At 43.0% G+C, this 24,234-nt stretch overlaps 1 pseudogene; it reads right to left on the bottom strand.

Moving 5' to 3' along the window:
• The window catches only part of LOC132892174 (uncharacterized), a 142,780-nt pseudogene extending 119,001 nt beyond the window's left edge, over positions 1 to 23,779 (bottom strand).
• Positions 23,780 to 24,234: the final 455 nt, after the last annotated feature.

Here is a 24,234-nt window from a genome sequence, read left to right as displayed (position 1 = left end):
CAGCTTTCTAGCAGACACCTGAAGGTTTTGGGCCAAAATTGACTGGTATTTAGAACTGTTCATAATTCCTCCACCTTGACTAAAGCCCCTGTTCCAGCTGAAGAAAAACAACCCCAAAACACGATCCTGCCACCACCATGCTTCACCGTGGGGATGGTGTTCTTTTGGTGATGCGCAGTGGTGTCTTTGCGCCAAACATACCTTTTGGAATTGTGGCCAAAAAGTTCAACCTTGGTTTCATCAGACCATAACACATTTTCCCACATGCTTTTGGGAGAGTTGATGTATTTTTTTTTTTTTTGCAAAATTTAGCCAGGCCTGGATGTTTTTCTTTGACCCTACCTCATAGTCCAGACATATGGAGAATACAGGAGATTGTTGTCACATGTAGTACACAACCAGCACTTGCCAGAAATTCCTGCAGCTCCTTCAGTGTTGCTGTAGGCCTCTTGGCAGCCTCCCTGACCAGTTTTCGTCTTGTCTTTTCATCAATTTTGGAGGGACGTCCAGTTCTCGGTAATGTCACTGTTGTCCCATATTTTCTCCACTTCTTGATGACGGTCTTCACTGTGCTCCATGGTATATCAAAAGCCGTGGAAATGTTTTTGTACCCTTCTCCTGACTGATACCTTTCAACAATGAGATCCCTTTGATGCTTTGTAAGCTCTCTGTGAACGCTGGCTTTTGCTGCAGGATGCAACTGAGGTGGTGTTTACATTAGACCGTATCCGTCTCGTTTTCGTCGCGGATGCACTGTCTGTTCACATTAAAACGCCGGGAAACGACTCCACAGGCGGAACAACTTGAATCCGCCAGGGCCCACGTATTCAATCCATTATGTATCTGATCCAGTGCTGTGTAAACATTGAGGAACGAGGATACGCTGTGCTGAGCTCTAGCTGATGTCGTCATTGGACAACGTCACTGTGACATCCACCTTCCTGATTCGCTGGCATTGGTCATGCCACGTTGGTCATGTGACGCGACTGCTGAAAAACGGCGCGGACTTTCACTTCCTGCTATTTGTCCCGAATCACTGCTCGTGCGCTTCACTTGCGCGCTCTGTGAGCTGCGCAGGGCCGGAGTGCGCACCCTCCAGAGGGCACTCGCTGTTCAGGGCGGAGTGATTTGGAGCGCAGGATGCCTGCGGAGCCGAGCGTATCCGTGTATTGGCGTTGCTGTGTGCATGCGAATCGTGTATTGGCGTTGCTGTGTGCACGCGAATCGTTTTAAAAACGTTAATCTGATGATCCGCTGATATGGTCTAATGTAAACACCACCTGAGTAAATGTCTGAACTTTATTTGGGGTTAATCAGAGTCAGTTTAATTGATGGCAGGTGTGAACCCAAAAAGACTGAATGCTGTAATTAAATCAAAAAGTGCTTCAACAAACTATTAGTTTAAGGGTGTGCGCACTTATGCAACCAGCTTATTGCACGTTTTTTATTTTTTATATTTTTCCCCCGAACAGATTTGTTTGTTTTTCAATTGAACTGTACAGGTTATAGGTGACATTAAAGGTGGGAAAAGTTTTGAAATTATTTATCATCTCATCTCATCTCATTATCTCTAGCCGCTTTATCCTGTTCTACAGGGTCGCAGGCAAGCTGGAGCCTATCCCAGCTGACTACGGGTAAAAGGCGGGGTACACCCTGGACAAGTCGCCAGGTCATCACAGGGCTGACACATATGCCGCTTTTCCACTACAAACGCGGCTGAGCCGTGCTGTGCCGAGTCGAGCTGAGTCGAGCTGAGTGGGGCTGTTGGAGTTGCATTTCGACTACAACCGCGCTGAACCGTGCTGGCTGGAAGTGGGTGGACACATTGGGTGGAGTTAGCGAAAGTGGGTGGACGTCACGTGATGTCGTTAAGCAGCGCAAACAGTGACATCAGTGACAGTGGTGGAACAAGTCAGAGCCGGGCCGGGGGCGGGGCAAATGACCGGGCCCTTTATTAAAGCTTATCATAACATCATTTTAGGCTACAAAATGTCCGCAACTGCGGTGTTTACCAATTTCAACACTACCGGGTGCAACTAAGTCCTTCAAACGAACATGTAACTCAGAAACAAAAAACATTAGGATACTGTACATGGCTCATAATAAAACATCAATAGCCTATACTGCGCACATTATTTGAAGGGCATACGAATGAGCGCTCAGAGGTTGCAACGGTGACAGGAAGAGTCAGAAATAAAAGGAGGGCGGTGCAAACCTCACTGAATGCACTGTGTTTACCAATTTCAACACTACGGGGTGCAACTATGTTATTTTGTACATTAAGTCCTTCAAACGAACATGTAACTCAGAAACAAAAAAACATTAGGCGACATACTGTACATGGCTCATAATAAAACATCAATAGCCTATACTGCGCACATTATTTGAAGGGCATACGAATGAGCGCTCAGAGGTTGCAACGGTGACAGGAAGAGTCAGAAATAAAAGGAGGGCGGTGCAAACCTCACTGAATGCACTGTGTTTACCAATTTCAACACTACGGGGTGCAACTATGTTATTTTGTACATTAAGTCCTTCAAACGAACATGTAACTCAGAAACAAAAAAACATTAGGCGACATACTGTACATGGCTCATAATAAAACAATCAATAGCCTACTGCGCGCATTATTTGAAGGGCATACGACGAGCCTTGCGCTCCGCGAACTCGTCCACGATGCTCTGTGTCACTGATTCAGTGAGCTTTTAAGCGGTAGTCTCACGACCCGAATAGTAAACAATAAACATGGAGGACATGGAGTCGTTAGTGTTGCTGGTCTTGGTGCTGTGGCTTGTTGTCACCGACAACGCCAACAGATACTGGCAAGAGCGTATAGATGAGGCGAGGCGCATAAGGCTTCAGAAATTCTCGTAATTCGTAATTCTTCTTCTTCCGGGTTTGCGGTGTTTACAGATCCCAGCGTGCTCGCGGGGCGTGTGTGGGCATGTGAGGACACTCCTCCTCACCAATCAGTGCACAGGGGAGTGTCTGCTCACGCCCCCAGCCTCACTTGGCACGGTTTGGCTCGCTTCAGCCCCACTCCAAAACGGTGCGAGTTTTAGGGGCTAAGCAGGGCTGAAGCGAGCTGAGTCGTGCGGTTTTTGGTAGTCGAAACGCGAGCCGTGTCGGGCTGAAGTGAGCTGAAGCGAGCTGAAGTGAGCTGAAAAAGGGTAGTGGAAAAGGGCCAATAGACACAGACAACCATTCACACTCACATTCACACCTACGGTCAATTTAGAGTCACCAGTTAACCTAACCTGCATGTCTTTGGACTGTGGGGGAAACCGGAGCACCCGGAGGAAACCCACGCGGACACGGGGAGAACATGCAAACTCCACACAGAAAGGCCCTCGCCGGCCACGGGGCTTGAACCCAGACCTTCTTGCTGTGAGGCGACAGCGCTAACCACTACACCACCGTGCCGCCCCATTATTTATCATGGTCTCTTTTTTTTTTTTACATCAGAAAAATCTATCATTTTAATGGGGTGTGTACACTTTTTATATCCACTGTATGGTGATGTTGATGTTTGGTTTTTCAGTTCTTTTGCTTATTATCATAGCTTTTGTTTTCTTAGCATTCATCTTCATACTGAAGAGTTTCCCAACTTCATTCATATGGTCAACCAATGCCTGTAAATCTTCCTGACAGAGATTTCTCCAGATTCTCTGAATCTTTTAATGATAGTATGTACCACAGATGATGTGATTCCCAAATTCTTTGCAGTTTTACATTGAGGAATGTTATTCTTAAATTGTTGCACTCTTTACCCATGCAGTCTTTCACAGAGCGGTGAACCCCTCTCCATCTTTACTTCTGAGAGACTCCGCCTCTCTGGAATGCTCTTTTTATACCCAATCATGTATAAAAATGCACCGACTAGTGGCCTAGTGGTAGCGTGTCCGCCTCTCGATCGGGAGATCGTGAGTTCTATTCACGGTCGGGTCATACCAAAGACCATCATAAAAATGGTACCTACTACCATCTGGCAAGGCACGCTGCAATACAGATGTGCATGGGGAGTTAAACTCTCGTGGTTACCAGAGGACTAGCCCCCCACTGTAACCCTAGCTATGTAATAGGCGAGAGGCCGAGGGCTACGGAGATCGGCGAAGCCCGATGCGCCACCATTCAGAGTTGGGCCTGGTTAGTACTTGAGTGGGAGACTGCCTAGGAATACCAGGTACTGTAAGGCGTGGGAAGGGCTTAACTTTTTAATGTATAAAAATGATTGGGTATAAATGATTGGGACTTGTTGCCAATTTAAAAAAATAGCTTTTTTAGCATTACACAACTTTTTCAGTTTTTTGTTGCCCCGTCCCAACTTTTTTGAAACGTACTGCTGACATCAAATTCAAAATGAGCATGTATTAAAAATAAAAATAAAATGAAAAATACAATAAAATTTCTCAGCTTCAACATTTCATGTTGTCTTTGTACTATTTTTAATGAAATATAGGGGTGTCATGATTTGCACATCTTTACATTCTGATTTTACTTATGTTTTACATACTGTCCCAGCTGTTTGGAATTGGAGTTATACAAGATCTTCAGCAGATCAGAAATCTAACGCCTGTTGAAAATATAACAGAAGGACAGTTGTGACAAGGTCCACTGTTAAACATGATATACAAATAAAATTGAATTGAATTAAGAGTACCATTATGGGTCAAAGGCACTCTCTTTGGCCACAGAGGAAGCAGGAGGGAAGACTGCTGCACACACACACACACACACACACACACAGCCTGCCAGAGCCAGTGCCAGCTACTAATCAGACCACAGCATCCCTCACATAATCACACACAGCAGGTGCAGCCCATCACACTGGGGACTCTTTCTACTACTAAATGCATTACATCACGCCATAGAGGATTCATTCATACAGCTCCACTGAAGAAGGATAATCTCATTGTACAGCTCCAGGTAGGCCAAACGGTGTTATTCATACTCAGAGCTGCAGCAAATTCATGTCACTCTTCTCTCACTACAGGAAAACAGCAGCCTACAGTGAGCAGTCCTGATGGGTACCAAGAGTAACATTGCACTTTAATTTAAATGTCTGATAAAAATATTTGTCTAGCATGGTTGAAACTGGTACAGGCTGGTCTGATTGCCACTTGCTCTTGAAACTGGTACAGGCGGTCCTGATCGCTACTTGTTTTGGTTAAGTTACATCCCTGAGATTTATCTTCGCTTGCACATTCTGCTCTCTGCTTAATGAAGTTTATGTTGATCAGTCATGTCTTTGTTCTTTTCATAAGACTATGATCTTGATAGGTGATGTAATGGTACATAATGTCTCTCTTTTTTCATACACTAGTGTAGTATAAACCAGTGATGTAAAGCTTTATCACCCATTTATGTTATACATAGATAACTTAGCTTCATCAATTAAATCATCATTGTCCAATCATTTCGCTACAACACACTCTTGAATGTGAATATAAACTCATGTTTGTCCTACAATAAACTGAGAAACATCTCTGAGCAGCTGTGGTTGTGTCAGTGACTGTTTGCTCCCGGATCGATCCGTGAGGCAGAATTTCTTAGGCGGAAGAGGCCTACATTCCTAGATCATACTTTGTCAATTCAACCTCCTTCGGTACAGACAAATCAAAACCTAACAATGTCACATTTATATTTACACTAGCAGGTTGCCTGGGTTTTGCAAAATTCTGGGTTGTCCCCAGACTTCCATGTCAAATTTGGTGAAGATCTGTCGAGAAATGCTGATGTTAACCCAAGAATAACAAAAATCCAAACATCCGCCACCCAGGGGCCCACCGGGGACCCCCTGGGGGCCCAGATATGGAATTTCTGAGTTCTGCCAAATTGTGGCTATCTCCTGTACCTATGTGCCAAGTTTAGTGAAGATCTGTTGAGAGTTTGTGTTGAAAATGTAACATGAAAGGCATTGAGGGAGGGGGTGGGTGGATGTTGTGCCCCCCCAAGGACCTCCCTGGGACCCGTACATGAATTTTGTTTATATCTGCAAAATTCTGGGTCATCCCCGGACCTACTTGCCAAATTTGGTGAAAATCCGTCGAGAAATGCCGACGTTAGCTCAAGACAAACAAACAAACAAACTTTGCCACTTATTATATAAATTTAGTGATTTGTAAAGAGCACACATGCTGAAATCTAATGCAAACAGAGGAAATCACAGCAGTGATAAAGATTAGGTAGAGATTATGTAAGGATTCATGACTTTTAGAGATTAATCATCGCTTTTGAAGGTTTGAGACTAATGTTACTGCCATATTTAATGCCACATAAAACAATAAAGACAATGAATTTCAGAAAATTGCTCCTCAACCCTGAGTTCAGCAAGTGACATGAAACGAACATGGCTGTGCACAGCATCAGCAGTAAACAAAGAAACACTTTATACCTTTAAATGCGAATACAAGTATTTGCTTTTCATCAGTCATCATACAGACATATTCACTTTGTTACATATTTCATTGACTATACAGTTCACTCAGTGGCAAGCCGTTACTATTAGAGCTAGGACTTCAGCTCAGTCAAAACTTAGCCAGACATGAATAAAGCAACAGGGCAAAGGATTTTGCAAGGGATTAGCGGCAGGCTGCCAGGTCGCGCCGTTGTGTGTAGCTTGTGTATGTTGATTTTAAAAGTAACTAAGTAAATTACACAGGGAAATGAATACTTAAGTCTGAGTGAAAAATACTGTTGCGAGTGTGTGTGAAAGAGTCTGGAGATAGAAATCTTAGGTTACATCCACACGACAACGGCAACGAGATGTTATTTAAAAAAATATTGCGTCCACATGGGCAACGATCAGTAAAATATCAGGTCCATATGGCAACGCAACGCTTGCTGAAAACGATGCAATACACATGCCACACCTCTAGGGGCGCTGTAAGACGGTCCCTTCGGAGACACCAGAACAATAGAAGAAGTAAGGACGCATGCGCATAAACTATTATGCGCGAGACTTCATATTAGCCACAAAGTCAGAAAAATCTGTTCGTAAAATTACATTATAATGACCAAATACAATGAAAAGTATTTTTCCAGTCTCACCTGTGAAAGGTAATCCCATGTGATCTCGTTTGGACGGTAAACCTGTTGGTACAGTTAAATGCAGCACATGAATGAGGCATCTTTATTCTCCGCTTTGACCCATCCAATATGGCGGCGAGGATGATGTATGATTCTACGCGGAAGGCGGCGTCTTTAATGGTCCGGAATAAATTGAATGCTACACGTTGATGGATTAATTTGTTCTTCTACGCCCTTTTTGAGGAATGTATTGTAGGACTTAAACCAACATCTGAAGAGGTGAGATCGCTCCTTTTTTTCCCTGTTTTTGCTGGTGGGATTGACTCTCTCTCTCTCTCTCTCTCTCACTTTGCACCATTACACAATAAATATTCACAGTGAAAATATTTTGTAAGCGCGTTTCATGATCCAAGTTATAGGGTTTGTTGACAACTCGCATCGAGTTCGTTACACTTCTACACGGCGTGAAGCACTCACAGTCATGTGGTTGTGACGTCATCGTAAACAAATCCGTTCTACTCATCCAGACGACTTCGCAATGGCAACGTTGCCAGATCTTTCCACTCTGGAACCCGTTCTCAAAAGATTGCGTTTTGGGGCACCCAAAATGCCGGTGCCGTGTGGACACCAGGCCTAAACGATAAACAATTGTATTGGATTCACCTGAATCCATTGGCGTGTGGACAGGGCCTTAGTTTCTTGGTCGTTAGCCTGTGCTACTTGCTCTCGAGAGCATTGGCTTGACTACTTTATTAGCATTCGCTAACATTACTGATGGATGCTACACCTGCTGGAAGGTGACTTTACTGCTGCACTGATGGTGCGGACTTGAGGTTAAGCTCATGTTAGCCTTCGAGAAGGCCTAGGGCGATACATTTTTGGTCCCTCTCACTATAAATCAAAATCTTATTGGTTAATTCATCTGTCACTTCCTATATAAACATACACTGCCATGGCCTTCTGTCCCGGCAATGAAGTCCTAACCAATGAGTGAGCCAGTTCTAAACTCTTCTCAGCCTAGAGACAACAAACAAAAAATCTCACTGGATAACTCTGTTTTAATGTTTCAGGACAGTAACCCTTTCATTTCTGAAGCACATTTGATAGAAAATGAGACCAAATTACAATTAGAAGAGAATAATTATAATGAAATTATGAAAGAATGAAAGCAGTTAAAGAATCACTCACTCACTCACTGGTCTGCTTGCTCTTGCAGGAGCGTGGCGCCTCGGCACAAGGTTCTCCAGTCTGTCCTGTTCTGGGCCGCCTCCCAGGCTGATGTTAGGTCAAGACTCAGGTCCCTCAGGTCAGACAGCTGGTCGGTCCACTTACTCTGGGGTCTGCCCCTGGGTCTCTTCCATTCATTTGATTTCCTTTTTTGTCAAGGTTTCGTTGCAGTGTTTTTTTACGTGGCGGGTCGCTGGCCCTACGCACAACCTCACAGACACTTGTATACTGCCCCCCCGGGGGGGGTGTTGGGGCAGTGCAGGTGCTATTAGCCAGCAGCAGCTCCCCTGGAATTCGTTCCACCATGGTTGAACCTGCCAGGAGCAGAGGGAACCTATCAGGACTAGGCCTGATGGTTCTCCACCATGCTCCCAGTGGTATTGCAACCCAGGGTCATGGCTGTAGCCGTTGCCCAGGGAATACCGCTAAGAGGTTAGCACTCTGACTTAATCCCAAGTTAAAGAATGAAAGAAATTAAATATAACATTTGAAATGCTGGCCCTGTGATGACCTGGTGACTTGTCCAGGGTGTACCCTGCCTTTCACCCGTAGTCAGCTGGGATAGGCTCCAGCTTGCCTGCGACCCTGTAGAACAGGATAAAGTGGCTAGAGATAATGAGATGAGATTTGAAATGCTGATATGTTTGGGCTCTAGAAGGCCCTGATGGTTCCCCTCAGAGTTCACTGTTTTGAGAAGGAGAAGGAAAATATACAGCACTCATCACAGTTAGCTGGCTAGCGTGTTGCTAACAAAAGGCAAACATGTCCATGTTGTGGAGACATACGTGTTTTATTTTGTTTTCCCAACTTTGTAGCATGGATGCACAGAGGTCAAAAAAGACATCCAAGTTTCAAATTCCCACATTCCTGAGGTAAGCCAAATGCAGCATAATACAGTGTCATCGAGAACCTTAAAGTGTTCTTGGGGAACTCTTACAAGCTCTGTGTAGAACCCAGTGACAGAGGGTTTTTCTTTCAGAGATTGTTCCAAGTGGAATGAATTTAGAAAGCTAAGAACTAGCTACCATCTACAGATCTCTTGAAGATATTTTACTGAGGCAAAGAACAATCAATACAGAATGTGAAGAATCACCTATCTTTTACTACACAGTCTCCCTTGCTCTCTCTCTCTCACACACACACACACACACACACACACACACACACACACACACGTTACTATCCTAATTAAGATTAAGCCAAACTTAACCTCATCTTTAGCTTAACCTCATTAACTAAAAGGAAACATTTTGAATTTTTTTTGTTTTATTTTATAAAAGCTGCAGTATGTTTTTTTTTAAAATTATTTTTGGGACACCAACCAAATGTCCCCACAAGGTCAAATTCAATATTAGATATTATGTAGTACAGTCAGATATCCTGATACTTGTAAGCTGGGTGCGATTTGCTGGGGGGGATGGTAGGGATCATCCCCCCCTCTGGTTTTTATTTCTGCTGAAAAAAATCCTCGGGGACAACCCCGTCAATAAAACAAACAAACCAAAAAAAAAAGTTGACATGACAGGCATGTTGTGACACAGTTTTCTATGGTCTACATTGCACTCACTTTCAAAATGACCCGAAGTGGCAGCTTTGATGTTCACGAACGTTCCCAGCAAATAGATACATTGTAGATAATAACAATATCTTTGCGTTCTATGCAGGGATGCATACAGCGCGCCTTTTGGCGGATGCCGCCTTTTTCACGGCTGAATCGCGCAGATCCGATTTTTTTTTGGGGGGGGGGCATTGGAGTGTCTGATTATAATTTCAAAGTAAATTCTGTATTAAAATTACTAAATAAGCAAATCCGTTACAGTCCATGAAACAGGAAGTATAAGGATGAGAAAAAAACAGTTTAAATCGGAAAGCTGCGCACAATGTGAACTGCGCCATCAGAGCAAACTGTTCATTTAGTATTCATGTATTTTAGTGATTTTTGAGTCACTGTCCATTTAATCCGGAGGGAGAGAAACATCACAGCAACGCGACAAGCAATGCGAACTTTGTTGTGTGTTAGTGTTCGTGTATTTAGTCAGAGAGATAGGAAGATGAATTTACTATGTCTGGTTTAGTGTTCGTTTTCATTTAGTGTTATTCATTTGATATCATCGGATGTTATTGAGCTGTTAGCCTATTGTTACCTTAATTTTGTGACATTTCATGATTAAAAAAAAAAAACATCCCCCCTTCTGATTTTTTGACAAATCGCACCCTGCTTGTAAGGACATTTGGACACATGTCCCATTCCCACTCACAGTGAAAACTGTATATTTTTTGTTATTATGCTGTAATGGTGTCCTGTGGGAAAGGGAGTATAAGGGTAAAGTTGAAACGTTAATCTTCCTGCTCTCGACCTAGTCACATTTACGTAAATCTTTTGTTATGGCTTCAGTGGGAATCGGAGCCATCAGATTTGAGTGTTATGACTGGTCATGATGTAAATGATGATGTAGAGATATTGTGATGGTACTCTTTATACTGCCTCAATGTAAAGCAATCAGTGGCCAACTCAAAACAAGAAAACATAGGCAGATACAGTGGGAGCGCCGTATCCCCAGGGGAAACGTTCCAAGATCTAACGAAGATAGCTGAAACTACGGATGGTCGCAAACCATATATAAAACTTGTATTTTGTGTACATATATACCTATGATAAAGTTTCATTTATAAACTACACACAATGGTAACTAATAATAAAATAAAAGTAATAACAATATACTGTCATGTTATGTGAATGTGCTCTCTCTCATGAACAGGACTCATATTTCTACTTAATATTTTTATCATGGTCGAGGTGCAGAGATGGCTGCAAGTATGGAGACTTTTTATTTACTCAGGATAGTCAAAGCACCAAAAAACACCAGGCATGAAAACACAAGAGTAAATGTGAGGAACACAGCAAGAATCGGCATGGAAAATAAAACCAAACACAAGACAAACTAACAGAAGCAGGGGTTTAAATAAGATGAGTAATAAGTGAAAGTGAAAACAGGTGTGTGTGTGTGTGTGTGTGTGTGTGTGTGTGTGTGTGTGTGGTTAATGCTGTCTATAAGCAGGGTGTGTAGTCGAGGGATCCTGTTTGTATGCTTTAGCGAGTCAGCGGATATGGCGGGCCCAATGGATAAGCAAAAATGCTATCAGTAACCTTTGCTTGAACAAAATAAATGCTCAGAAACGGGGAGGTAACTCTCTCAAAAGTGACATCATGCAGCCATGTTGCTAACTAGTTATAGAGTGCTGTGCAAAAGTCTTAGGCACATGTAAAGAAATACTGTAGACCATAAATGGCCTAAAGTAATGAAATGAAATGTTTCAATATTAAAAAATACTGTAAACAGCAATAAGCCATAATAAATGAAACAAAGTCAATATTTGGTGTGAGACGACCCTTTGCTTTAAAAAAAAAATAGTAGTCTCGGGTACAATGAGTGCAGTTTGATAAGGAAATGAGCTGTAGGTTTTACTGAGCATCTTACAGAAGCAGCCACAGTTCTTCTGGACACTTTGACTGTCACACTCGCTTCTTCATTTTGCACCAAAACCCAGTAGCCTTCATTATGTTTTCTTTTTTACTCTGAAAAGTGCTCTCTTATGTAATATGCTGCTCAGATACAAACTTTTTTTTCTGTAACATTTAATTTTGTGCTGGAAAACAAACGTTTGGACTCTAAAATGCTTTTGTACTGACTCGATAATGTAGAAGTCATAAAATAGAAATCTATAACAAAGTTTGTATGGAAAAAAACTAGGGTGCATAATACTTTTGCACAGTACTGTATGTCTCAGTTTCTGGTTTGGGCTTCTCACAACAATGGATTGCCGCATTGTGAATTATTGCTGGGTTTCACGTGACGTCCCATCTGCCTCATCAGTTATTCAAAACTTTAGCTGGTGGTCTAAAGCTCAGCTGACAAAGCGTTTGTACAGAGAAGGTGCATTGCTCGCATGAAACATGCCTTACGCTTGTGTTGTTTTAGGTTGTTTGAATCGATCAAACCGTGAAACTGACAAAAGTTTCTTCAGGGTTTGTAATAAAAAAGAGTGAGGATTTCACAAAAAGAGGTCGAGAAAGGTGGCTTCTGAACCTCTCACTGAAATCGAAGGGAGCCGAGTCGAAGCCTGCTCGAGTTTGCAGTGATCTCTTGGTGAAAGGTTCATCTCTCCCTCTCAGCTATGGCCTTAGTGTTTTCCAAGTACTTTTCTTGCTTTGTGTTGTTATTTTACGGTACTTCTTTTTAGTCACAAAGCGCTAAAATCCCCAGCTGTTTCTTTGTTCACTCCTCACAAAGTCTATATGCATGAAGGTCACGACAAAATTCTTCCCCAGCCGTACAGTTACACTGCGCCGTGATCACTTCTCCGTCTTGTTTAACTGAGATCCAGGTCTTTAAAGGGGTTTCTGATGATCTTTGTGAATGATTTACCTGAGATATAAGAGCCAACACAAGTGAGAATCAAGCGAACTGTTGTTTGTTTACACTTCAACTTGCAGCACTTCGTTGTAAAGACACGAACGAAAAGCTTTAAAAAACATACTTACACGGGCAAAAACAATACAGGATTCATTCAGCAGCGACTTGATACCGAGGTCCTTTACCCAGCCACATACAAAAAAGTTGTAAGCCTCCATACTCTTCCACGCTTTCATCTGTTTTGCGGTGTAGAAGGACGTCTGCAACACCAGATAGTTCGAGATGTCGGGGAACTCGACTGAAGGGTAGTTTTCGAGATCGTATGACAAATCCTTCTTTCCCAGACTGTACGGGTCGATTCCATTGTACATAGCAATCTTCTGAATATATCTAAAGCGAGCAGTGGCTTCTAGATTACGAGCGCACTCTGATAAGTTATCGCTAGTTGTTTGCACTACGGCAGCCGTTTAGACCACCAGCTGTTTCACTTCTTGTAAAACCACTAAGAAAAGTTGCGTGACTGAAACCCAGCAATATGCCATATCTGGTCTCACATGCTTGGCGCTCTGGAGCATTTTGTTAAATACAATCAGGTGGGAATACATGATATCCATGACTATCCCATTATGGAAGACTGCATGGGATTGAAAATTTGTTATCTATTCCATGTTGTTTTTAATCTCATACAGTAACAGATTTTGTATGCGAATGGGGCGAAACATGCATGCGCACACACACACACACACACACACACACACACACACACACACACACACACACACACGGCAGTGTTGCTGAGCCATGGTCTGAAATAGGGGAGAAGAGAAGAAGGGATAGGGCCAATCTTTCCCAGCCTGCTTTTGAGGGTCAGCAGGAAGAACAGCAGGGAGAACAGCAGGAAGCAGGAGATGAGAGAGATTAATAACCCATAAAGTCTCGTCAAGAGGTTGAGCTCAGTTTATCAACATGTGTTACAATAAAGACTGGAATATTAAGACATGACATGATGGAGAAAGGGAGAGGCAAAGAAAGTGAAAGAGCACATTTAATCAGATAATGTTGACCAAAGCGTTCTACAGTGAGCTCATGCTCAAATTCACGTTAAAAGAAGTAAAAAAAAAAATGGAAAGCTGTCTTCTAAAACCCACTCATACAGTCTGAAATAGAACTGGCACTAGGACTGGATAAATCAGACAGGAAATAATTGCATAAATGCAGACTTCTTCTCCAGCGCTTTCTCTGTAGTGAAACCTTTGGTGATGTGTTCCGTCTGGAGCTGACACAGCTCAAGAAATAATGACCTAGAACTGAACAAGGTGTGCTAGATTAGCATAAACAAGAGCTATGTGTTCTTCTATACTACAATAAATTGCAATTTTATTATAATCACTCAGAACCTTTGGGGTTTTTTTTTCAGTAGGATACTAGTCATCGCACTGTCGACATTCTCATTGCAATTCACAATTACCTCTGTAAAGCTTTTTTAGTGACAGGAATGATAAAATGTGAAAAAAAAACATGGCATTATTTTTGTTTCTCATGTCCTGAGCTTATTTTTCCTCTGAGTCTGGGGTTCAGATAAAGACCGAAGGCAAAAGAGCTGACATCACTTTGAACATGGTCTGATATGGTCACTAACACCTTATTTCTCTCAGATAAGCCACAGTAATTACTAATTAATTTCTCTCTCAGATCAAACAGAGATTGTGCTACTCCACAAAATTCATGCTGGCCTGGCTAAATACAGAAAACACGAAGCAGTAATGTGCTTTCAACTGTGACTTTCTGTGCCATGTCAACTATTCATTATTTATTATTATGTTTTGACAAAGCTATTAAAAGGAAGTCCAGGCAGTTGAGTTTATTATGTAGCACAGGCTCATGTAGTAGTGTAAAGTGCGTAACAGAGTGTGGCTGGGATTGTTCAAAACACAGAAAGATGTGTTAAACTGGGTTTATCTCATCTCATCTCATTATCTCTAGCCGCTTTATCCTGTTCTACAGGGTCGCAGGCGAGCTGGAGCCTATCCCAGCTGAGTACGGGCGAAAGGCGGGGTACACCCTGGACAAGTCGCCAGGTCATCACAGGGCTGACACATAGACACAGACAACCATTCACACTCACATTCACACCTACGGTCAATTTAGAGTCACCAGTTAACCTAACCTGCATGTCTTTGGACTGTGGGGGAAACCGGAGCACCCGGAGGAAACCCACGCGGACACGGGGAGAACATGCAAACTCCGCACAGAAAGGCCCTCGCCGGCCACGGGGCTCGAACCCGGACCTTCTTGCTGTGAGGCGACAGCGCTAACCACTACACCACCGTGCCGCCCTAAACTGGGTTTATATTTTGCCAAAAATTCTGAAAGCCTGAAACGTTCGAGCTCAGACTGATAGGAGATTTTAAGCAAGTCGCAGGCTGTCCATCAAATCAGGGGTGTGTCATGAACAGGAAGTAGGTGAAAGCAGACATAGCTAGTGCTGTCTATTGAAACAAAATGGTATCAAGTGTCAATGACAACAACAACAGCAAGTGTTGTCAGGCAAAGCAAACCTCGCCCGGTAGCACTTATGATGAATATGAATGAAGATATCAGGAAAAAAAAATAGGTACCCTATGGGTACATGTGGCTACTGCTTATAAATAAAATTGTTTTCTGATACCATGTCCATACAGGGGCGGCACGGTGGTGTAGTGGTTAGCGCTGTCGCCTCACATCAAGAAGGTCCGGGTTCAAGCCCCGTGGCCGGCGAGGGCCTTTCTGTGTGGAGTTTGCATGTTCTCCCCGTGTCCGTGTGGGTTTCCTCCGGGTGCTCCGGTTTCCCCCACAGTCCAAAGACATGCAGGTTAGGTTAACTGGTGGCTCTAAATTGACCGTAGGTGTGAATGTGAGTGTGAATGGTTGTCTGTGTCTATGTGTCAGCCCTGTGATGACCTGGCGACTTGTCCAGAGTGTACCCCGCCTTTCGCCCGTAGTCAGCTGGGATAGGCTCCAGCTTGCCTGCGACCCTGTAGAACAGGATAAAGCGGCTAGAGATAATGAGATGAGAAATGAGATGTCCATACAGTAAATATAGCATATGAGGCAGTAGCCACAAAAATGAAGCGTCATCCAAAAATGAACAATTTAAAAATCACAGAAGTAAAATATACCAAGTGTCTGTACTTTATATTATTCTACTCTTATCTCTTACAGTTTTTGAAACTGAAACCTCCTAATTGAGGCTGACATACACACGCTGTCACCATGACTGAAATTCTTATTTCCCGGAAATGGCCCGGGGCTAGAGCTCAATGGAACACACTTTCCTTCTGTAATAAGCATAAACATGTCTGAAAGCAATTTCTTTAGTCTAGTCCACAGCGGATGAGGTAATAATAATAAATCAACAGAACAGGGAAGTTTTTTATCAATGTGGTTTAAAAATGGGCGTGGCCAAAACCCCTTCCTTTGTGTATGTAAACAAACCAATAAACCATCCAGTGACAGCACAGTGTATACAAATGAAGCAGGTAGTCATCCAATCAGCGTGTTTGTGGGAGGAGTCTTTCCAAGGCAGCGCTCCTGCAGTCTGAGCTCCGAGCTTTTTTTTTTATCTTTTTGGTCATCGTGACCTTGACCTTGACTGGATGACCTTCAAAATATTGGAGGTTCTATTTGAGACCAATGCCTATCCATCCTGAATGTTTCATGGAGATTGGTCCAGCCGTTTTCCCAGAATGTTGCTAACAAAAAAACAAAGAAACAAAGAAACCCGACCAAAAACAATACTTCACCCTGCTTACTCCGTAGCGTAGTGGGTGATGTAACAAAAATGATGTTGCAGCTTTCAGTGTGATCCATATTGTAAATATTGGCACAACCTCACGAGGAAGATGAGGTAGAATAGCATTCTGGGTCCCTGCAGATACTTTATACATCTTATCTAGCAAAGCTAAAACTATTGTCCAAAACCTGACTCCATAAGAAACTACTCCATTGCATTGTCTTAAAAAAATGTTGCTCCAACCAGCTGACATGACATACATATCCTGATTGATTAACTACACACCTTTTACTATTAGTTTTACTGTAGTTACTGAATATATAAGAGTAGAAAATGTATATTAGGCTATAAATTAAGGTTAATGGACAAATAAAAAAAACTGAGACTTGAAGGAGTTGACTCTAGGCAAGCTACTAGATTTGTAAAGAAACACAGTACCAGTACTCTGTACTCGAAATTCTATCCATCCATCCATCCATCCATCCATTATCTGTAACTGCTTATCCTGTGCATGGTCACGGGCAAGCTGGAGCCTATCCCAGCTGACTATGGGCGAGAGGCGGGGTACACCCTGGACAAGTTGCCAGATCATCGCAGCCTCAAAATTCTATTTTAACTAATAGTTTCAGTATTTGTTACAATTATCCACCCACAATATCCTTAAATATGTTCATCTTGATACAGAGCATCCAAGCTCCCAACAATTTGTAGCCCTTCATACATATATCACTGACAAGAGTGCACTGGCCATTGCCAATTGTGCCAGAATTTTCTCTGTGAGATGCCCCGTTTTCCTCTGTCTAAAGTCCGTCATGTTTGTATACCTTTCTCTCTCATATGCATTCTCTGACAGATCATCACACACACCCACACACACCCTGAGCATGTCGCAGGCCACTGCTACAACTCGAGACCCTAAACCCCCTTTCACATACAAATTCTGTTATTGTATGAGGTAAAAACAACATGGGTCAAATAATACATTTTCATTCCCCCACTCAGTCTTCCATAACAGAAAAGTAATCATTATCATGTATCGTACTGTATATTCCCACCGGACTGTATTTAATGGAATGCCATGGGGAACAAACCTCTGTGAGACAAGTAAAACATGTCAGACCGTATATGATGTATAATTCATGATGTGGCAGGTCCATTTTTGTGAAAAGCCCAAGCTGTGACATTAACTAGTTAGCAACATGTCACCAGCTGAGCTGCAATCACATCTCTGTTGTGAGTTCTCTTCCTGTTTCTGAACATTTGTTTTGTTCGTGCAAAGGCTATTTATTTTCAACATTTTTGTTTATATCTGCAGATGTTTTCTCTGCTTGTTGTTTTGAGTTTGCTGCTGGTTGATTTACAGTGAGGCAATATGAGTAGTGCCATCGTAATATCACTACATCACGATTTACTGCCAGCAGTGGAGTAGCCATAGCCTGAAGGTTAGAGAAGCAGCCTTGGGCCCAAAGGGTCACCAATTCAATTCCTGGGACTGGTAGGAGAAGTGTGCGGGAAGCTGAGTGAATAAACAGCACTTTCCCCTCCCTCTGTATCATGGCTGAAGTGCCCTTGAGCAAGGCACCTAACCCATAACTGCTCCCCAGGTGCCATGGGTGCCACCAGGGGGGGGAAAGGTTAGAACAATTCTAGGGGCCCAGCACTACCATGGGGCCCTTTAAGGGGCTGATAATATGCTTTTAATGATTTTAATAAGACTTTTGAAATAACAACAATGCAATATTCCATCTGGTAAAATGAGCTAATTGAACAAGGTTGTCTATTTCTTGAGTTCTTCAACATATTGTCATTTAACCCTCCCCCTTTTGCGAAATGGTACGGTCCAGTTCTGGTCGAAGCGCGATGCGTTAAATCTGTGTGCTGATCAGTGCAACACTACTTGCTGCTGTGTCGCGGTGCAGCAGCCAGCCAGCCAGCAGTGGAGTGCGTACAGTCTATGATCACTAAATATGAAGAGTGGCTGTCAAAAACGTAAAGAAAGGCAGCTGAAAGCTGAGAGGGACCGGAGAGGCAGGCAACTGGTCACTCAGTTTTTCCCAAAGAAAGGTAGCTATCGCTCACATGTGTGTTCAAAATATTAGCGAATGGTAAATGAACAGTATGAACGTGGTTGGATTAGCCTATCAAGAGAACACTTTTACAGTTTGTACAGTGACATTTTTTCCATTTTAATAACTGAACTGACTTGTGTGATAAACAAGATGAAATATTATGTTATGCTGGTGCTAATAACTAGTGCTAATAACCAGTTTCATAACTAATGGGGTGCCCTAAATATGCACAGATTCAGCCTCAGGAGGACCTCCGCCCTACCAAACCACTGAACCCCCCTTTGGAGAAGGAGGTAACCAGCAATACAACCCATAAATGCTTTAGGATTGAAGTTTTTAATGAGCAAGCGCCATATACAGTTTGCTAGATTAAAATGTTGCTAATAACAGACACACTCCTGGTCCATGGAGGGGCAACCAATAGTCTAACACTCAAATTTCTGTCTAGACACACTTTGCTTTGAACATATTCCCTTTTTGCAGAACAGTACACACAGCTTTCTACCTAACACATAACAATCCATGGGATTTCCATAGGTATTTTGATGCTGGGTAGAAAACTTTCTCTATGATTTATTAGCAGTCACATCACACATTTCACTACCAATTGTCCTAGCACAAGAAGGCATGTGGCAAAATCTTGAATTTTCATTTGTGATTGTAAATGCACCAGAATTAGTCACTGACCAGTTTTCATCTAGTCCCTGGTAGGTTAATACATAAAATGTAATAAAGTCACAAACTCAAGGTCCATGGGCTATCAAAAGTCAAATAATGACAATAGTGCAATTGTGACGAGGGTGGGCAAAGTTGGGGGGCCCAAAATTCTAATCTTTCATGGGGCCCAAAATTTCTGGCGGCGCCCCTGCCAGGTGCTGTAGCATATGTAGCTGCCCACTGCTCTGGGTATGTGTGTGTGCTCGTTGCTTACTTGTGTGTGCATGTGTGTGTGTTCACTGCTTCAGATGGGTTACATGCAGAGGAGGAATTTTCCTGTGCTCAAGTGTCCATGTGATAAATAAAAGTCTTCTTCTTTTTCAATGTCATGACTGGTCACAACACGTAAATCTGATGGTTCCGATTCCCAATGGAGCCGTAACCAAAGATTTAAATGTTGCTAGTTCCTCAGGGGATAGATTAACATTTCTACTTCACCATTTTGCTCCCATTCCTACACAACACCATTATTGCATAATAGCGGAAATATACGGTTTTCAGTGTGAGTGTGGATGGGGTATAGTTGTGATCAGTTCAGTCCGTTGAGTGTCAGTTATCAGTAGCCCATATTTGTGGATACATGTTGAGAGAAAAAGGTTTGGAGAAAGCATGAGAAAGAGCAGAAAAAAAACACCACCATCAGCAACTTGGAATTGGACTTTAGTACATTAATTTCAGTTCAGTTCAGCAACTGGTGCTTGTGGTAATATAAAGAGCAGAGCTGAGAAAGCAGGTACTGCATAGCTTAACTAAATATGGCCAAGGAATGATGAGCATTCTTTCATATCTGCCTTTATTTTTGGTGCATTCGACTAAAGGTTGTAACTCATAATTTCTGACTTCAGACTATAGGAAAAACTTCTGACTTATTTCAAATGCAGCATTAGAAGTGGCGTGTGTAGTGCTAAAATCCCACAGCGATCACTCTTCTGTCTCTCAGAAAATTCACAAAGCTATTTAAAGGGAAATGATGCCAAGCCATGACTAGCTAGTGAAATTAGTTGTGGTGCATCAGTGCTCTGATAATATAATAAAGAAGCAAACTGTATATTAGCTACTGTGTATAAATCCCTGCAGATGTGTTCAGTGTCTGAAATATCTGATTGCCTGATATAGGGAGGTCAGGATCTTCATTCTGTTACTTTTACCCCAATACCATTGCATTGTCTTCATATCCTACTGTCTGGCACAGGGCTAAAAATTAACTTCAATGTTTGGTCACCACTCGGAACATCCATCCATCCATCCATCCATCCATCCATCCATCCATCCATCCATCCATTATCTGTAACTGCTTATCCTTTGCAGGGTCACAGGCAAGCTGGAACCTATCCCAGCTGACTATGGGCAAGAGGCGGGATAGGACCTGATGACAAGTCACCAGGTCATCGCAGGGCCCACTCGGGCCAGTATCCCTGAATTCTTAGTAGCCCAGGCCAAAATAAAGTGGCCCTTAAATTTCCTCTAGTCAAACAGAAAAAAATGTAAAACCATTTTTACTTAAATAACATCCCACAATGTTTAACCTATGCCCCCAGAAATGGATTAATCAACAACATTTAATTTTATGTAATTGTTGTTTTGATACTGTACATGGGTGTCATGGTGGTGTAGTGGTTAGTGCTGTCGCCTCACAGCAAGAAGGTCCGGGTTCGAGCCTCGTGGCCGGCGAGGGCCTTTCTGTGCGGAGTTTGCATGTTCTCCCCGTGTCCACGTGGGTTTCCTCTGGGTGCTCCGGTTTCCCCTACAGTCCAAAGACATGCAGGTTAGGTTAACTGGTGACTCTAAATTGACCGTAGGTGTGAATGTGAGTGTGAATGGTTGTCTGTGTCTATGTGTCAGCCCTGTGATGACCTGGCGACTTGTCCAGGGTGTACCCCGCCTTTCGCCCGTAGTCAGCTGGGATAGGCTCCGGCTTGCCTGCGACCCTGTAGAACAGGATAAAGTGGCTACAGATAATGAGATGAGATGAGATATTGTACATTATTCAAACATTACACTACATTACAGTCATTTAGCTGATGTTTTTATTCAAAGTGACTGACAATAAGTGCAGGTAGCCAAAAGAATCCAAGAGTGACCAGTTCTGAAGTACTAGTGTAAACAAATAGCCTACAAATACCATCCAATATCTGGAATGTTCATGGTGGTTAAGAAGTTGAAGAAGCTTGGACAAATACATAGACAAGGAATTATTTAAGTATGGTATGTTTATTGTATGTTTATGGTATGTTTATGTTTATGACCTATGGTCATGAGCTTTGGGTAATGACCGAAAGGACAAGATCGCGGATACAAGCGGCCGAAATGAGTTTCCTTCGCAGGGTGGCTGGGCGCTCCCTTAGAGATAGGGTGAGAAGCACAGTCACTCGGGAGGAGCTCGGAGTAGAGCCGCTGCTGCTCCACATCGAGAGGAATCAGCTGAGGTGGCTCGGGCATCTTTTTCGGATGCCTCCTGGATGCCTCCCTGGGGAGGTGTTCCAGGCATGTCCCCCCGGGAGGAGGCCCCGGGGAAGACCCAGGACACGCTGGAGGGACTATGTCTCTCGGCTGGCCTGGGAACGCCTCGGTGTTCTTCCCGAGGAGCTGGCCGAGGTGTCTGGGGAAAGGGAAGTTTGGGCTTCCCTGCTTAGACTGCTGCCTCCGCGACCCGGTCCCGGATAAAGCGGAAGAAGACGAGACGAGACGAGGTATGTTTATTGTTTCCAAAGTTTGACAGCATTTGTATCTGCATTAAAATGGTTAGTCTGTGCTCCTCTGACCTAGCTTTTGCTTCTTGAGCCTCTACATATACATATTGAGCCTATATGGTATTTGTCAGATGCTTTTATCCAAAGCAAGTTACAATATATAAACACTACATTATTTGTAAACCAATACAATAATACAATCGCTCAACTCTGACACAGCCTACCGTCCAGATGATGGCTGCTGCATGACTGTAGGATTTATTTCCCATTTTTTTGCTCTGGCTCGGCTAAACCTCAGCCTTTAAGCAAACAAACTTGCCCTCTCTTTTACACGTAATTTTGCCAATTGTATTACTGTGTTGATAATTGTACACCTCCATTCTTTTTTAGTTCCTTAGCTCCTCGCTATCAACACACTCACTAAGAATAAAATAATTGATGTTAGCATAGCTGATGTCAGGTCACAACTTCAAGTCATCTATCCATTCCATGAGAGTAGCTGGATGGTGCACTTTGATCGTATTATCCCCAGAGCACGTCAGAATATCGGACCTTTGTAACCATCTTTTGGTCATCTTTGATCTTAGCCAGGGGTGGGCAATTATTTTTTCCATGGGGCCACATGAGAAACAGAAAATTTTGTGGAGGGCCGGACCAAAAAGCTGAACTAAATTCTGCATAATATTAATTGTATTTCTTTATATAAAGCAGTAAATAACATTGTTTTTACAAGCTGCTAAGACTGGTAAGAGTATGAAAAAAACGAGGTTGCCTTACAAAAATGTCATTTATTCAATCAAATTTCCCAAAACAATGGTTAACAAAATGTGAACGTTTGTACCATTTTTTTTCAGTCACATTCACCCCCAAAACACAATAAAGGCATCACAATATTGTCTTTCTACTCCAAATATCAAGCAAGATACATCATATTATAATAATGATGCCGTGTCGATTCGGTGTAGGTATCAGATCGGCTCGGGCTCCGGCGCCTGCTGGTGACGTCACACTATGTGATTGGCTGGACTGTTTGAAGGATGATGTACAAGTTTGTGGTTGGTCTGGACAAATTATGAAAGTAGTTATCGCGGGATTAGGTTTCATGGGATTTCATGTCATGTTCCTGTCGCGTGCATTGTGTTTTTGTTGAACACAACTTCAAAATAAAAGCAATGCACATTCAGTCCATGCATGAGATAAAATTAGAAAATACGTTTATTTTGTAATTTCTAATTAACCTTACGCGGGCCGGTCAGAATGAACCAAAGGGCCGGATGCGGCCCGCGGGCCGTAAAATGCCCAGGTCTGATCTTAGCTATGTAGCGGTTAGCATTAGCTACAAACGTCAAGACAGTGGAGCGGAAGAAAGATCTCGGCTTCCGCTATGATGCAACAATGAATCATGGGAAAGGTCAGAGTGCGGGAAAGTTGTGGATATCGTGGAGTGATCTGAAAACTTGCGAACGGCTTTGAATTTTGCACTTTAGAACTAAACTTTTACTAGAATTCACGAAGTTAGAGTTGAAGAAAGGAAAGCAAAGAAAAGAAAGGTACTCCAAGGAAGGAACATTTTATTTAATTTTTACTGTAATTTTTTTCATACTTCTCAAATCATAGTCGCCCTTCGGGCGATCAAACCTCAACTTTTAGTGGCCCTTATTGTCGTCGTCAGCTGTCCATCGCTAGTAATGATGACTGCTTAATTAGGATGCACAGAAACGCAGATGGGCCATGAGGCCCGCACCAGAGTGACAGAGTCACCTGCAGCGGTGGTATGAACGGCCTGACTGAGCCACCACGACTGTCTGGCCTCACGAGCTCTCGCATACTATTCTCCTCTCCTAATAAAGTGCCTTGCATAGTAAGATGAGACAAACAATATCATGCCCCCATCGTGTTGTCTCTCTGGACCTCCAGATCTGATGCCAAGTGGTGCATAAAAGTGCCACAGACCTGACGGGTATGGAAGTTGCCCCGCAGTGACAACTGACTTGCCGACTGATGCCATCTGTTGGCCATTTGAGTGGCTCTTCCACATGCCATCCGGTGGTGTGCCATTGACCCTGTCGGGTTCATCTGCCACATTGCACCAAAAAGCACCCTGCTGCCAGTGCCTTATTGGTGATGTACTATTTAACCCATAACTGGAACCCAGGCAGGTGCTACCACTCCGGGTCACAGCGGACCTGGGAGCAATGGTGATTAAAGGGTAACTCCACTTTCCCCCAATACTCAAGTCCTCCTGGACCTGAGACTCACCACTCGTTGCAGTTTAAAATCATACACAGGGCTGGCCCTGGCCAGTTTTTAGTCAC

The sequence above is a fragment of the Neoarius graeffei genome, chromosome 9, assembly GCF_027579695.1.
Source record: "Neoarius graeffei isolate fNeoGra1 chromosome 9, fNeoGra1.pri, whole genome shotgun sequence".
NCBI classification, from domain to species: Eukaryota; Metazoa; Chordata; class Actinopteri; order Siluriformes; family Ariidae; genus Neoarius; species Neoarius graeffei.
Note: the sequence above shows the minus strand (reverse complement) of the source record. Positions and strands in the feature narration are given on the sequence as shown.